Genomic DNA, 14,055 nt, shown 5'->3' on the forward strand with positions numbered 1-14,055 from the left:
CCCTGTCTGGCTGGGACTTGGGAGGCCACAGGGACCGCTTCTGACCACCAGGTGTTGCCAGCACTGGGTGGGGGCCTCCCGGGCAGCCCGGGCCTGTGGTGAGGGATACGGGGCGGGGTCTTAGGGCTGCCCCAGCTCCTCATGTTGTTCTAAGGCCCCCAAGATCTCGGCCCCTGGACTGGAGCGCCCTGGCCCCTGAGCCCATAAGGAGCACTGACGCGGTGCCGGTGCGATGCGGAGGAGGGGCGGGTTCCTGCTGGGCAGAGGGTGGAGACACCCCAGGTCTGAGTCTGCCAGTCCCAGCTCTCCACCCCTGCAGGGCTGGGAGCAGAGGGAGCACAGCACCTCCCCTCGAGACAGACCTGACCCAGCAAGGTCTCAGCCTGGCTAGCTGGGGCCCCGCCCCACTGCACCTGCCGTGAGCTGGGGATCCCCTGTCTGTGAACTCGATGGTAAGACACCGGTCCCACCCCACCCTTCCTGGGTGATGTGAAGATTCAAGGTGTCTCGGGACTCCAGGAAGGAGTTGCTCAGTGCAGGCTGGCACCATGGGCAGGCTTCCTAGAGGAGGCACTGGGATTTGGGTTGGATCTTGCAACGTGGATTCAATGTGAGGATGATGCCGTCCTCCAAAATGTCCTTCTCTCGACCCTGTTTTCTTTGTTAAATGCAGTTTGGTGTCACCTGCTCCAGGAGGGTCCCCCTGACTACAATCCCCCTTCTTTACCCAGAAGCCACCATTGCCCACTCATGTGTCAGCCTCCCTGGTTGAGACTGAGTTCTTGAGGGTGGGGCCTGGCCAGCTTGGGAGCTGGATTGTATCTGCTAACCTTGCCGGCTCCTCGAGCTCGGTGCAGAGCTCCAGGGAAGCCACTGGGCCATTCCTAAGGAAGGCTGGAACCCAGACCCCTGGGGTCTGTGGAGATCCCACTCCAAGGGGGTCGGGAACACCCAGAGCACTGCCCCTCCCCACCCACCTTCAGTCCTGTCCCTCCCCACCCACCTTCAAGTTGTAGACGATGATGTCACTGAGCACCAGGTACACCTTCACGGAGTAGAGGGTCTCCTCGTTGAACTCCAGCGGCGAGTTGCAGAGCTACAGGGCCTTGAGGTAGAAGTGCTCTGCCAGCTTGCCATCGGCCAGCCGGTAGTAGGCCAGACGCTCGTGCAGCCTGTCCCCTGGGGTGTAGGCCAAAGCTGCAGGTGTGAGGACGTGGCTCCCTGGGGCAGTCAGGCACAGGCCCCTCAGGAGCAGGTATTCAGACCCCGGGCAGTACCTGGCTTGCTTCCAGGCACCTGCAGTCACCTGGGCAGCTCTGGCCAGTCCCTTCCGGGTTCCCAGACTCCCTTTCCCATCTGTAAAGCAGAACTAATAAGGCCTGCCCCTGTCTACTGTGAGGCTTTGGCAAAGTCGGGCTTGGATGGCCCAGCTTTGTGCCTACACATAGCCACCTGCCTTTGCTCACTGGTTTTAACCAGGGGAGCCCAAAAGCCATGCAGTCCAGGTGTTCCCGGGCACCCCGGCTCCATGCAACCCACAGACGTGACATCCAACTCCTCCTGGGTGTGTCACGATCAGAGCCCCTTATCTTGGGGCGTCACTGCGTGCCTGAGCTCCAGGTCCCCCCACAGTTGCGCAAACCCACCTAGGCTGTCTCTGATGTCCTCCCCTTTGCAGGGCGAGTGCCGTGGAGCCTGCATTCAATGCATTCCCACACAGCTGCACACCTACTGTGTACTGGGCCCCAGGGCACAAGGCGCTGTGGCATGCGGCCTGCCCAGGGTTCCCTGTCTCTGGAGGAGGACAGACGACCTGGCACAGCACCAGGGGATGCCCGGCCTTAAGGGGCAGGCTGCTGGAAGGGGAACTGGCATTACATCAGCCAGAGAGTTGTGTGGTTGATGAGGGTGGAAAGGGCACAAGACAAAGGGACTGTGCCACTCAGCCTGGCACATACAGGGACCGAGATGCCTGGCATGTCTGGAAGGCAGAGGGCACACTGGGTGGCCCTTGTGGTCAGCAGCGGGAAGAGAGAGAGGAAGCAGAGCTCAGTCAGGTAGGGAGCTCTGCGCTACGTGAGAGACCTCAGGCTGTGCCCCACGGCCAGACAGGGAAGCCAGCTGGGCGGATCTGCCTGCCTGGACAGGAGACCAGGAAAATCCAGCAGCTGTTTCAGCTCCTGCCCTGCAGACATGGAGGCTCGGCTCTGGCAAAGTGTGGGTCCTGGCAGGGCGGGCGCTCAGGGGACTTACCCAGAGTGATGCTGACAGCTAGGGCCATGTGGGCAAATTCCAAGCCCTCCTGGAGCTCCTCCAGCATTTCCAGCAGTGCCACCGGCTTGTTGCACAGCTGCGGCTCACCTTGCAGTTGCCCGTAGTCACTGCCAGGGGCAGGACCCGGTCCTACCACACAGGCAGTGGGGTCAGGCTTCCACCTTGCCCAGCGCCGTCCTCAGAGCTCAAACATGTGCTTGGAGCTTCCCACACCCCAGTTACCCGTGCACCTCCACAGAGCTCTGTGCTCTGGGATAACGCATGGTTCAGACACCCAAGTTGGGGGCTGAAGAGTCATCTGACGCCCATCCAGCTACACCTGGCAGCCTCAGACCAGCCTCTCCCACTAGGGCACCGGGGGGTCTGACTGGGGGGAAGCCAGCACTCCTCTCTGCGCTAAAAACACATTTGTCTGTGCCCAGAGCTGAGCCACACCGTGAGCTCAGAGGAAGGGAGAAGCCGTCCCCGTTTTGGGGTGCATGCAGATCTGGGCCCTGGCCCTCGGTCTCCCACTGACATGCTGTGTGTCCTTTGACATGTCCCTGTGCTTCTCTGAGCCTCAGCTTCCTCATCTGGAAGATGGGGACAGGACTTCCCACTCATGGTTGCTTGAGATCATCAGGTGCAAAGGGTAGAGCCACTGTCATGTCCAGACCCGAGCGTTTGTCCCGGGCAGGGGCACGGTCAATATCATTCCCGGTGAGATCACTAGGCAAGGGTAGGGCCATAGTCATGTCCAGGCCCCAAGCGTTTGTCCCGGGCAGGGGCACTGTCAATATCATTCCCGGTGAGACCACTGGGAAACTAAGCATGTGCATGGGTGGCCCTGCCTCCAGGTGGGAGGCCTCTGCCCTGCCACACCTGTGCCTCAGCCCTCCAGGTGCCCCCCGAGCCCACCCACATCAGCCCACAGGCCAGCTCACCTGGTAGAAGGACACGGCTTTCTCCCGCTCTCAGGGCCCATTGAAGAAGATGTCTCCAGCTGCCTCAAACAGCTCCACCCCAGGTTGGAGTCGCCTGTATACAGGACCACATTCTGTGCCACCTGAAAGGAGGCAGAAGTTCCCTCAAAACCCACACCTGGGAGGTGGCCACACCCACCTTCACCAACCTCCTTCCTCTCACACACTGCAGGTACACCTGAGCATTTTTCAGACCTGTGCATTAGGGCTGCCCCACCCCTGGCATGAGGACAATGAACTGATGCACCCGAGTGCCAGGAGGTGACTGAGCAGCTGCAGCCCAGTGAGCCCGACACCTGTGAATCCTACCACCAGGGCTAGCCCTAGCCCACACCCCTGCACTCAAACAGTCTCCGTGGCCCCCAGATTGCTGGGAACCCATCCCTGGTCCTTTCTGCGTTGCCACATCCCTGCCGCAGCTCAGGGCCACACATCAACAGTGTTTGTGGGTGGGCCTGGTCCCCTCTTGGCCATGAGCTCTTGATCCTTCTCCTCAGCTCAAGGAGGTATACAGCAGGTGCTCAATAATGAAAGCTTCACCAGGCTCGTGGGCTTCACAATTTGTTCCAGATCACACTGTTTGGGAAAGCCTCTGAAAACAGCCGCTATGATAGATTCATTTTGTAAGGAGATGTACCACGTGTCGCTTGGAGCACGTTCTTCTGTGTGTTAACTGAGTGGTCCCATTCTTTGAGCATGTACTGTATACCAGCAGGTGCTAGGCACTGTGAGGGGCCACGCCTCTGCCCTCAGGAAGAAGATGCTGGCCACTGGGGGAGGATGTGAGGGAACCAGTTGGAGGGAGGGAAAAGGCACACAACAGGTGCTCAGCAGTGGCTTAGGAATGAGTAGATGGATGGATGAGCAGATGTATAGGCACATGGATGGACAGATGGATGGATGGGTGGGTGCATGGTTGGAATGATGTGTGTATGTCTATGTATGAGTGAGTAGATAATGTATGGATGGATGGAGGGTAGATGATGTATGTACATATGGATGGATAGATAGTGGATAGATGAATGTATGGATAAACAAATGGACAGATGAATGGAGGGATGGATTAATAGATTGGTGGGTGGATGGATGAATGATGCATGGATGGAAGAATAGGTGAGTGGATGGATGATGGAAGGATGGATGGAAAGATGGATGAACAGGTGAATGGATGGATGGATGGATGATAAAAGCATGGATGATGGATGGATGGGCAGGTGAAAGGATGGATCATGGATGGATGCAAGATGGTTGGATGGATAGAAGGATGAACAGCTGAATGGATGGATAATGGAAAGATGGATGGAAGGATGGCTGGATGGACAAGCAGGTGAATGTATGGATGAAGAGATGAACAGATGAAGGATGGATGATGGATGGATAGAAGGATAAACAGTTGGATAGATGATGGAAGGATGGATGGATGGACGAAAAGGTGAAAGGATGGATGGACAGGTGAATGGATGGATGATGGATGGATAGACAGAGGGATGGATGATGGGTGGGTGGATGGATGGATGGGTGGGTGGAAAGACGAACAGGTGAATGGATGGATGATGGAAGGATGGATGGATGAATGGATGGAAGGACCCACAGGTGTATGGGAAGATGACGAAAGAATGGATGGATGGATGAATGGATGATGGATGGATGGAAGGATGAATGGATCGGTGGATGACAGGTGAATGGATGGATAGACGGGTGAATAGATCGATGATAAAAGAATGGATGAATGGACAGATGGATGATGGATGGATGGATGGAAGGACCCACAGGTGTATGTAAAGATGATGGAAGAATGGATGAATGGATAATGGATGGATGGATGGAAGGATGAACAGGTAAATAGATGTTGGAAGGATGAATGGATGGATGGATGGACAGAGAGTGAACAGTACAGAGGCCCTCCTGCCTCCCTTGCCACACACCTGGATGTACAGGTCCACCAGCTCCCTCTGCCACAGGATGTAGTAGATCTTCCCTGCTTGCAGCCAGGCATGTGCCTCCTCTTTCTTCTGGAGGTCAATGAACATCCCCAGACTTCATTTGGTGTAGTCCAGAGTGGATCTGTAGGCCCTGGAATCAGACACAGGTGTCAGAACAAGGGCTCTCATCCTCCTGGAACAAGTCTGCCTCCTCCCGTGGGTCTGGTGACAGATGAATCTGGAATGTGGGGACTGAGAACGGCCCTCTTGTGTGTGCAGTGTTCTGCCCTTCCCAGGCTGCTGGGAGGGCCAAGGTGAACACACACGGCATGGAAAAGATGAAGGACATCCTTCTGAGGGAATCGAGCATCATGCTGCCCTGTGGCAGGAGGAGTGTGCTAGTCCATCTCCCCTGCCTCCCAGACATGGCCTGTGTCTTCTCCAGACGCACCAGGAGCCGTTAGTGTTCAGAGGCTATCTAGGGCGATGGTTCTCAAGGTGTGCCGGCATCACAGTCACTCAGAGGCCTGTCTGTATAGCTTGCTGGCCCTGCCCCCAGAGCTTCCGGCTCCACAGACCTGGGGCAGGACCTAGAACTCCCACTTGCCACAAGCTCCTAGGTGACATAGATGCTGCTCTGCTGGTCCAGGGACTACACTTTGAGAAGCATGGCTCCAGCACACTGGCCCATTTTCCTTCTGTGAACCTGAGGCCAAGACTGGAGCCAGTCTCCCGGGTCCCCATGGAATCTGGCTCCTTCCCTGCTCTCTCGGTAAGTCTGACACTCGAGGGGGTATGACTACAGCAATGTCACCGGGAGCTGTGCGTGGGGTGGCCAGGGCCACGGTTACCCCACCAGGTCAGGATGCTCGGGGAAAGCCGAGTGGGCCACCTATGGGATGTGAGACCTTGAAACCCTGTGCCCCAGGGAAGCAGATGACACAATGGCTCTGTCTGCTGTAGGAGAGAAGCCACAGGTGGCTGCTGTGGTCACATTTAAGGGGACAGATGAAGGCCAGGAGTGAAGACTCGGGGCAGGCAGAGGTCAGATGACAAAAGCCACCATAGTAGGAAGAACAGCCCAGAGTGCACGTACTGCCTCTGCTGGGGTTGAGATGACCTTTGACCCAACAAGGGAGGCTCAAGCTGGGACTCACAGGCCAGCAGCAGCCCTGGGACGACCCCAGGCCCACCAGCTCAAAGCATCTGATGCCAAGGAACCAAATGATCAAAAGGGAAGGGGCTGATGGGGCCCTGGGCCAGCTTCCCTGTGCCCTCCTCCCTGCCCTGCATCCCCCAGCCCCCTTTCCCTGCTCCCCACTCCCACCACTGCAAAGCCAGCCCTCACCGCTCAGTGCCCAGGGACAGGTAGAGCTGACTGATGGTCTCCAGGAACTGTCCCCCAGCACTTTGTCGGTCACCTTGCAGGCCAGGGAGAGCTGGAACTCGTGGTAGAGGACACACTGGGCCTCGCTGGGCATGACGACGCTGTAAAAGTAGCACAGCTGCTGGACGGTCCGCAGCTGGCCTGGGCAGAAGACAAAATGGAAGATGTCAGCCTCCCAGCATCGAAGCGAGGCTGACTGGGCTCAGAGGCCCCTGCACTGTGCTTGTCTCTTTCACACCTCTGTGAACCTGGGCCCCATAGGCGGGGAGCCTGAGCGCAGACAGGCCATGCACCTGTGCCAGGGCAGACGCCGAGCACACTGTGACATGGGCACAGCTTGGTGCAGATGCTCATGGTAGAGGCCGGCCTTCTTTACAACTCCCAGGGCCAAAGTCCTGGCCAGGCTCGGCCCCTGTACCAGGCCATCTATTTCTGCTTCACAAAGCCCCTCTGCTCAGGACCAGGGCCGCCTTCAGCCTGAGTTGATGAGGCCAGGGACACAAGTAGCCCCTGTCGCAGATGGAACCCTGAGAGAGCAAAGCCAAGTGTCATGTCTGCCACACTCGGCATCATGTTGGGGGAATGCGGTTCAAAGCCAGGCCCTGGCGTTCCCACACATGCTTCTCTCATGCAACCAGGCTCCAAACGCACAGGCTCACTGACCTCTCCCAAAGCCAGAAGCGGTCTCAGCTTCCTCTACTGAGTCTGGCAAGAGAGAAAAGAGAAGCAATGAACACCCCCAGCCAGCACCTCTGGTCCTATGTCAGGTTGAGCTGGGTGTCGGTGTTGCAAGGTGAGAGCATTGCAGGGCTCAGGGGTTGAAAGTAATATCATCCTCTTCCCTCCTGGACCATGGGAACAACACCACTGGGGGGTGTACACTTTCTGCGATATTGGGAGTAACATCGTCTTCTGTGCCTTGGAATATTAAGGACAATATCACGGGGGGAGCGTGTACATCTTCTGCAATATTGGAATAATATTATCCCCTCTCCCCCTGCATACTAGGAAAGATATCACAGAGTGGGTGTTCACCTCCTGCGATATGGGGATTAATACCATCTTCTCCCCTTCCGGATATCAGGAAGAGTATCACACGGGGGTGTACAGTGTCTGCGATACTGGGAGTCATATCAACCTCTCAGCCTTGAGATATTAAGAAGAATATCACAGGGTGGATGTTCACCCCCTGCCATATTGGGAGTAATATAGTCTCTCCTCTCCATGGATATTAGGAACAATATCCCAGGCTAGGTGTACGCCTCTTACTCTAGGGGGTGTCATATCATCCTCTCCCTTCCAGGATATTAATAACAATATCACAGGGCAGGGCAACACAGCCTGCGATACTGGAATTATTATCATCCTCTCCCCCTCCGGATACTAGGAACCATATCACAGAAGAGCTGTATCCACCCTGCGATATTGGGAGTAATAGCAAAGGTTTCTTCCGTGAATATTAGGAGCAATATCAGTGGGTGGCTGTCCGTTCATTGCTATGTTGGGAGTCATGTCATCCTCTACCCCCCTGGATATTAGGATCAGTGTCACAGGGTGAGTGTACACCTACTGCAATATTAAAACTAAAATCATGCTCTCTGTCCCTGGATATTAGGAACGACATCACAGGTAGGTGTACACCCTCTGTGGTATTAGGAGTAATAATATAATTAATTAGTAAACATCAATGATCGATTTTAATACTTATCAGGCTGGTCTCGAACTCTTGACCTCAGGTGATCTGCCCGCCTCAGCCTCCCAAAGTGCTGTAATAACAGGCGTGAGCCACCACGCCCAGCCAACACTTCTTGACATCTCTTTTTAGACCTCAAATTTAGCATGACCAAAACACACTTTCGATAATCCCTGCTATAACCCACTCCTGCCATAGTCTTCCCGATCCCAATAACAGCATCTCTCGTCTTCCAGTTACTCAGGCCAAAATCCTTGACATCATCCTTAAAACTTCTTTTTCTCTCTCTTGTCATCCAACCCATTTAAACTCTCCTTTCAAAATATATGCCAGACCTAACCACTTCTCACCTTCCTCATCATTTCCAACAGGTCCAGCCCTCAATCATAGTGCTCTGGGTTACTGCAAAAGCCTCCCAATCGCCAGGCACAGTGGCTTATGCCTGTAATCCCAAGCACTTTGGTAGGCCAAGGCAGGTGGATCATCAGACGTCAGAAATTCAAGACCAGCCTGGCCAACGTGATGAAAGCCCTCTACTAAAAATACAAAAAATTAGCGGAGCATGGTGGTGGGTGCCTGTAATCCCAGCTATTCGGGAGGCTGAAGCAGGAGAATCACTTGAACTCAGAAGGCAGAGGTTAGAAGCCGAGATCGTGCCGTTGCACTGCAGCCTGGGTGACAAGAGCGAAACTCCATCTCAGAAGGTTAAAAAAAAAAAAAGCCTCCCAACCCACCTCTCTCCTTCCACCTTTCACCCTGCCCTGCATTCTACCTTCCACTCTCAAACATTCCAGAAAAAAAAAAAAATTATATCCACAGAGAGAGAAAGAGAAAGTACAAATGGGGTGAAATGCTTGGGGAACCTGAGGGAAGACCATACGGGAATTCTCTGTACTATTTTTGCAACTTTTCAGTAAGTCTGGATTATTTCAAATTCAAGAGTTAAACAAAGGAAAAAACAAAACAAAACGCTATCTTCCTTTGTGAATCCATCCTGTCTTTCCCCTGGCAACTTAAGGACACTCTTAACTAACAACATCTATTTTTTCATAAACACTAACAGAACTCTTGCCTAGTTTTGACTTTCTGTGCTTGGCAGTAGAAGCGTGTGTGTATTTCATATATATGTGTGTGTGTATATATATGTGTGTGTGTATATATATGTGTGTGGTGTGTGTGTATATATAGAGAGGGAGAAATATATATGTGTCTATATATATAAATATATATTATATATTTACAATGGTAATGTATATATATAGAGATATATGTGTGTGTGTAGATATAGATAATACATACCCCATAGCCTGTCCTTCACCAGTTCTAAACTTAGTCGGAAAAACACATACGTAAGCAGAGAATTTCAAAATAATATGATGAATATTTTGATAGAGGGATGTGTTGCTATGGAACACGCTGCTAAGACACAAAACCTCCTAGATGGGACAATGAATGAAGGAAGTTTTGCACCTATAGGCGCCCCCTCTGATATCCCCTCAAACGTTTATAGTTATATGCATTTGCTTCCCCCAGGACCCCCGTTTCATAAGGGTTAGTCCTAGAGCCTTGCAAGTTCCTACTACAGCTGGCACACATATGCCATTCAAGAAAGTGTGACTGAGTGAATGATGAGTTAAGAACCATTTGTCAGCCAGTCCTCAGTAACACAACATGCACTGGTATGCAAATTATATTTTTGTTGAAAGCAAGGGCAGGATCACAAATTATCTTTCCAGAGAAAGCAAACCTCAAAAGCTTCTTTACCTACTAAAGCACATTATAAGAAGTTCCCCTTTATATAAAAGAAAACCTCCTCATTCGTTATCAATGGCATGTAAACCTAATAAGCCTCCACCTATGATGACATCTCTTCCATCCCCAGGGCTAGATAAAGGAGGTTCCGGAAACCCTGGTAGTTGTGAAGGGGGCTCCCAGCTCTGACAGTCTTGAACCCTGCGGGCGCGGAGGTCACACAGCAGAAGAACAACCCAGGGAAGCATCATCAGCCTTCCAATATGTTTGAACCAGAGATGGCAAATAGGCTGCAGCCAACTGAAAACACCAGAGATTCATGGTGGCCACCTGAGAGGTTGTGCTCTTAAAAAACAGAAATTAAAATTAAAATTAAAAAATTAAAAAAGGAAGGGGTCAAGAATCCATCAGGTCTGACTGAGACATGTATCAGTGACTAACACCCCTTATGGCAAAAGTACTCCGGTGCGCTTTGGGTCCTCACAGCTTCAGCAGTATTCAAAGGCGTGTGCTTCCCTAAGACTAAGCCACGGGAATAGCCCCAGCAACACTGCCAGGAGAAATATCTAACATGGATTTGGCTGGAAATACAGTTGTCTTTCAGAAATTAACACTGAATAAATCCTGACTTATTAGAGCCTGCGAGAATGACATTCTCAATGATAACGGTTATCACTACAATCTCCAAACATCTGCGATCCTGCAAGGAGGAACTGTGACAGCGCAGGCCACGTGTCCAGAATGCTTCCCAGACTGCCTGTTACAGAATAAAAGAAATGAAACCCCCCAAGAATGTCTTCACTCACATTGAGCCAGTTGTTCCTTTGTGTGCATCTCTGTGCTAAAATGGCCATTCTTCCCCACAGCCTGAAGTCATATGCTCAAATAAAGGAGACTCACATGAAGCCAGAAACGTGCAGATGCGAGGAAGCCAACACAAACGAAATGGGCTGGAGAGTGTGGCCAGGAGGATGGTACTTCCCAGGAAGCAATTACTTCATCTCTGCCCATGAAGCAGGCAGCTGTCACTGTCCCCCAGGGCCACGCCAGCCACTCGAAGTAGGTTCTTACCAAACTACCTCCAACAATCAAAATAAATACACCACACGATTGGCTTCTGAAAGGACACCTTGCAACCAACAAGAAACTGTTAGCACAACTTTGACAAACTGTGCAACTGAAAACCTTGGAAAGGGATAAACACTGCCACATTTTGACTCAAATACTGTTACATGGTAGCACCGCAATAATTCATGGAAACAAAAGAATGAGTGAGGAATATGTTTATACAGGAATCAGAGGAAGCATGACTAATCTTTTAAAGAAATAGGTCAAGAAACTGTTAGGTTCAAATGCTACCGTGAGATACTGTCAGGGCCTTAGGCAAATTCACTTCTCTTGGTCCTGTTTCTAGGTTCATCAAAAACCAGCTTTGGACTAGGGAATCTGTTGCTTTCCAATGCCTTCCTTCTGTGATTCCAGCCCAGATTTTAGGACTGCTCTCCCACTTGGTATATGAAAGCACTTTCTATGTATAATAGCAAGAGTACATTTCTGTGTTGAATGCGGTTTGGGACCTACTCTATGAGGCAGAATACCATCATGTAGCTTTAAGCATGACAACAAGGCGCACTCTAGATAAGGATAACACGTAAAATGTGGCCATACACCTGTGCGTGCCTGGCAGGGAGATGGGGAAGTCTCATTTAATGAAGTCGGTGTGCCTGTTGCACCTTAACATCCTCAGTCGACATGAAGTTCCCAACGTCCTTCTGACATCAAACCACAGGTATCACATACTTTTCCATACTTTCTACCCAAGATTAAAATATGCAGAGCACCGTGATAAAGACACCCCATCCCCAGCATGTTGGCTCTCATTCTGTAGAATTACATACTTTTTGTGCAAAATGATCACCAGGCTGCAGCGTCAAGCAAGACTGGGCTCCGAGGGGACAGCACGCCCTGCAGCAGCCACCACTCCTGTTGCAACAGTCTGATGCAGCTGCAGAGAAGCTGTGGCTGAGGCCATTCACTTTGTGAGAGAGCCGCACAGGAGGGAAAAGGTAAGGAAGGTAGGGAAGAGGGTAATGTCAGGGCTCTGAGCCCAATCCAAGCCATTCCATCCCCTGTGACTTGCACGTATATGCCCAGATGGCCAGAAGTAGCTGAAGAATCACAAAAGAAGTGCAAATGCGCTGTCCCCCTTAATTGATGACATTCTACCACAAAAGAGGTGAAAATGGCCGGCCCTTGCCTTAAGCGATTATATTATCTTGTGAAATTGCTTTTCCTGGCTCATCCTGGCTCAAAAAGCTCCCCCACTGAGCTTCTTGTGAACCCCCACTCCGGCCCACCAGAGAACAACCCCCTTTTGACTGTAATTTTCCTTTACCTACCCAAATCCTATTAAATGGCCCCACCCTTATCTCCCTTTGCTGACTCTCTTTTCAGACTCAGCCCGCCCGCACCCAGGTGATTAAAAAGCTTTATTGCTGACACAAAGTCTGTTTGGTGGTCTCTTCATAGGGACGCGCATGACAGGCAGGTGCAGAGCCAGGGAAGGACCTGTGATGAGAACAGAAAGGAATGTGCCTCCCTGTAGGCACACTCGGATTTTATGACAATGTGGGCAGGGGGCTGAACTGGATGCCTGAGAACATTGCTCCAAGTTCTTTTGCTGATTTTCTAAATATTGGTGTAAAATCTGAACTCAGACAAAATTTTTTAAAATCGTTTCAATCATCATCTTTGTCTAGTGCTCAGCATCATGTCTACATGATCATCTAGAAAACCAACTTCGGTTCTAAGGCTCACATCATCCTATAAAGTCCCAGGGATTTTACAAGGGAATGCACCTCTCATTCGCATCAAGAACACACACAACTACCATTAAAGAAATGCTTAATTTGCTTATATCATTTTTTAAACACCCAGATTTGAAATACAATAGAGAAGACAACATTTTCATAGGTCTGCTTTCCAACTGCGAACTACGGGTGGAGAAAATAACCTACCATGATTTCTAACCAGCCAACAACCCGTCTTCCCTGGGTGCAGTAGGAGCAATCTTTCTGAGCTCAGGATGAAAAAGATCCCAGCTGTTTAGGGGACAGATGGTCATCAGTTCTCAGCAGGCTTCCCGGGTCCCAAATCCCCATGTGATACGTGGAAGTAAAAAGCTATCAATGACCAAGCATCTGAACGCTTATCCCACCTCGCCATCTGCTTCTCCTCCCATGCAAATTTAAAATTAATAAGTCTGCTTTTAGAGAACAGAGTTGGTGCAGCATCTGTCTTCCTAACATTATGGATAATTACCAGCCCACAATGGCTTCTAATCAGATTTGAGCGGTCCCTTAGACAGGAAGCTAAAATGCCTCAGCCCTAAACTGAGAAGAAAACAGAAACTAGAGTGCTCTAGGTTTGATTTTTCCCCCCTTGTTCTAACGTTGCTGTTCCCAAATCTCCTTCTACTGTCTTGTTTATAAAATGTATGAGAAACAGGGACATTTAAAGACATGATAGAAATGGCCACTTTTTCTAGGTACAAACTTTGTGAACATGATTTTCAGCTGCTGGGTCTTTTCTCCACAAACTGTGAGCGTGGAGTACATTTTCTCCCTCGTGGTTACACATTCAGAGTCAGGGAAGGTGGCTTTAGCAGTAAAGAGGGGAGTGCAGTGAGAAATGACCTAATACTGAGAAGGGCAGACAGGGACTCTTACCTCGGTGGCCTGCAGCACTCCTGGGCCTCGGCCTTTACTTTTCTATCTGTACAAGGGATCTAAAGGCCCGTGATTCTAGGCCACGACAGCTCTTCATACACACATACGCAAACATCACACGCCTATGTGAAAAGCGGTGACACTTGGCTGATTTCCTGAAGAAGTTATCTTGTATCATTTCTACTCAAGTACTCCACCTCCTTCCAGACAAGTATCTGAGGGTGATGGGCTATCCCACAGCAATGTGTGTAACCTCTCCTGCTTACGATCCCTGTTCACATAGCATTTTCCAAAAGCATTTGGTGTGAAGTGACAGAAGAAAGAAGAATAAGGTTCT

At 51.1% G+C, this 14,055-nt stretch overlaps 1 pseudogene; it reads right to left on the minus strand.

Moving 5' to 3' along the window:
- The window catches only part of LOC117090908, a 52,194-nt pseudogene that overhangs the window by 15,284 nt on the left and 22,855 nt on the right, over nucleotides 1-14,055 (minus strand).

This window comes from Trachypithecus francoisi, unplaced genomic scaffold, assembly GCF_009764315.1.
Source record: "Trachypithecus francoisi isolate TF-2019V2 unplaced genomic scaffold, Tfra_2.0 Lachesis_group11, whole genome shotgun sequence".
NCBI lineage: Eukaryota > Metazoa > Chordata > Mammalia > Primates > Cercopithecidae > Trachypithecus > Trachypithecus francoisi.